The sequence below is a fragment of the Triticum dicoccoides genome, chromosome 1B (genome assembly GCF_002162155.2).
Source record: "Triticum dicoccoides isolate Atlit2015 ecotype Zavitan chromosome 1B, WEW_v2.0, whole genome shotgun sequence".
NCBI classification, from domain to species: Eukaryota; Viridiplantae; Streptophyta; class Magnoliopsida; order Poales; family Poaceae; genus Triticum; species Triticum dicoccoides.
In genome coordinates this window covers 667961350-667964292 of record NC_041381.1, presented here as the reverse complement: position 1 = coordinate 667964292, position 2943 = coordinate 667961350, and positions in this window count along the sequence as shown.

The following is a 2943-nucleotide window of genomic DNA, read 5'->3' as shown; positions in this document are numbered from 1 at the left end:
CTGATTCTTTATGCATTTTTCAGAGCTAGTAAAAGTTCCAGTCCACATAGACCGGGCGTGGCATGTATTTTAACGAGGGGAACATATTTCCACATAGACCAACAGTTTCGCAGGTTTGACGACGATCTCGTGTGTTGCTGCACCTGTTTGGAAATGCGTTTTAACGTACGCGTACCTCTCCATGCATGATGTTTGGTTTTTTGTTAATGTTATAAGGTTTGCTGATTCTGTATTGTATTTTTCACTTGCAGGTTGGTAACATTGGGCCCGGGGGCTACATCATCATTGCCGCCCCCAGTGTCGTCACTGTCGCCACCTGCATCTATGGCATGGTCCTTTGCGCCCGCTTCTTCTACGACCCTCCTCCCCCGAACCTGCTCGGTGCCCCGCCAGTCGTCGGCATCGTCATCGGTGAGGGCCAGAGGAAGGCGCAGCGGCAATTGCAGGGGAGCCCTAGGTAATTAACTTGTCGGGTTCTGAGCTCTTTGCATTCAGAATTATGCATGTTTGTTAGGATGTGGGTGTGCATATAGATAACTAAAAAATACCGCGCGTTTTGCTGCGGAACTTTGTAGGTTGCATTTGTGTAGGCTTAAATAGGAAGATGAATGATTTTGAAAGTAAAGCACCATTAAATTGCAGCCATGTCAAAACGTTAAAGAAAGAAAACCGGAATATGTGAACATATGCAGCAATCAGTTGTAGACCTTGGTAATTAATCTTAAAAATTACACATTATACACAATAGTCCTTGTTAGATGTCATGATGTAAAGGAAGCTGAAGCTCCGAAGTGCTTGTAGGGAGCTTGCTTTGATGTGGATCACGTGAAGAAAGAAGGACAGGACATGTCGTGGCTTGGTGATATATGTATGATATGGGGCGCAAAATTCTAGCATTTTCCTCGTTGTATTTTTCTTGAGATCAGAGGAGATCCAATCTTTGTAGCCCATGAGATTGCGTCTTATGTCCGTCAGGTCGGTATCTGAGGTGGGTGGAGGCGTGGAGCCAGGTGTTGGACCAGATCTCTATGTTGTTGCTACAGACTTTATTTATCTCTACTTCTAATGTTTTAGTTGGTAGTCTCCGTTTCATGGTTAATTTTTGTCCCATTTATTATGGTTTTTTTCCGTCCTTCCTCTCTTCTTCCACCTCCGAGTCTCTAGAGGAGTTGGTAGTCTTCGTTCCATGGTTTATTTTCGTAGGTTTTTTTCTGCCTCGTCTCGCACCACCCTGGTTTATTTTCGTCTCGCCACCAAAACTCGCTTGCTCGTCTGCCCAGCCACCTGCCCGTAAGGGGTTCCACGCCCTGCAAGGTCGGAGCGGCGGCGACGGCAGCAGCCAGTCACACGCACGCCGAGCGAAGGGCGGTGTCGGCAAACGCTTCTGGTCATCATCCCGCCAGGGTCGTCGTGCGCACCCACATGTTGGGGCCAGAAGTGTGCTGCCAGTGGCACCAAGCCACCAACCAGACAGGTCCGGGCGGCGGTGGCGAACGAGGTTGGGTCCGGCTGAGGCGCGCCAAGGCATCGCCCAAGCCCAAGCCCGAGACTCCGGCCAATCAAACTCGGCAGCCCCCGGCTTGGCGATCTCGCGACTCTGGCCATGTCGGTGAGTACCCCTACCTTCAGATCTCGATTCGCCCCCCCACTTGACGGCCCGCTCCCCTCATGCCCCCCGGGAGATCTTCTTCGCCGGCAACGAGCAGTAGCAGCCCACACGGCTAGATCCGCTGTCCTTTGTCCGCCCCACGCGCCGGTCGCCGGTGGCTGTCACATTGTTTCGTTCATCTTCCGAGTAGCCGCACGCGGCGGTCCCTGCCCTCGCGGTCTGAGTAGAGGGTTGTTCTTCCTGATGGTGGTGCGCACCCGGCGATTGCGCGTCCTCCTGGTGATGGCGCTCTGCCGTCGGCGGTGCCTTTCTCCCAACTGTTGCGCCCTTCAACCCCTACCCCTGAGGCCCTGACTCAGGATGCAAGTCGAGCGGGCATCGGCCAGCCCACACTTGCCAACGCCGGTGTTCACGGGCCTGGCGTACCAACATCTTATAGCTAACCTAGGCAAGATGCGCCATGCAACTGTGACGAATGATTAAATACAGAGCAGGTAGACGTTGGTACAAGCTGACGTGCACCACACACCGGCCAGAGTGTATCCTTTGCCGTATTATTCAGGTCCCGATCAGGTTCCCTCTGCCAGGCGGCGCACATGAACGGTCTCCGGTACCTCTACCCGGCGGCGCCGCCCCACCGCTAGCCGTGGACATGCCGCATGCTCATCGCCGCATCGCACTCTTTACCACGGGGTGCGCCACCACAGCCACCCGCCCTCAGCTGATGCACACAGCCCGACCAGCTCGGTCATGATGAGCTCCATGGCATGCCTGGTGTTGCCGCTGGGGCACACATTGAGGAGTGCACGCTGTGTGGGATGAGCCTATTATATAGTACGGTCGCGCACCTCTGTCACATCGAGAAGGACAAGAATTCTCAGGAGAGTTTTCTCCGTTTCGCGGGATACGCGGGACTGTGCGGCGTCTGCTGAACAAAACGGTCAGACCGTTTGAGACCGCTTGACATGATGTGATTGGCCCGGCGGCCCTTTTGCGGATTTTCTTTGCGGGACGGCGCAGCGATTTAGCGGGCAGTCCTACGGCTCCTCTCTTGCGTCCGTACCCCTGACCCATTGAGTCATTCCGGTTTGCTTTGAATTTGATGTTTAACTGTATGACTGGATTTGGAAGTCTTGGTTTATCTTGAATTCCCTCTGACCCCTAATCATCTGTGTGCCTTCCTATACCTCCACTAACTTTTTTCTTAGTATATCATAGTTGTTTGATTATTGGCAAACAAAACAACAAATCCTTTTTATCTGCAGATTTATCCGGCAACATAGAGAGGAAGCTGCAAAGAAGCTCCAAGTGGATGTAGAGGTACATGTATAAAT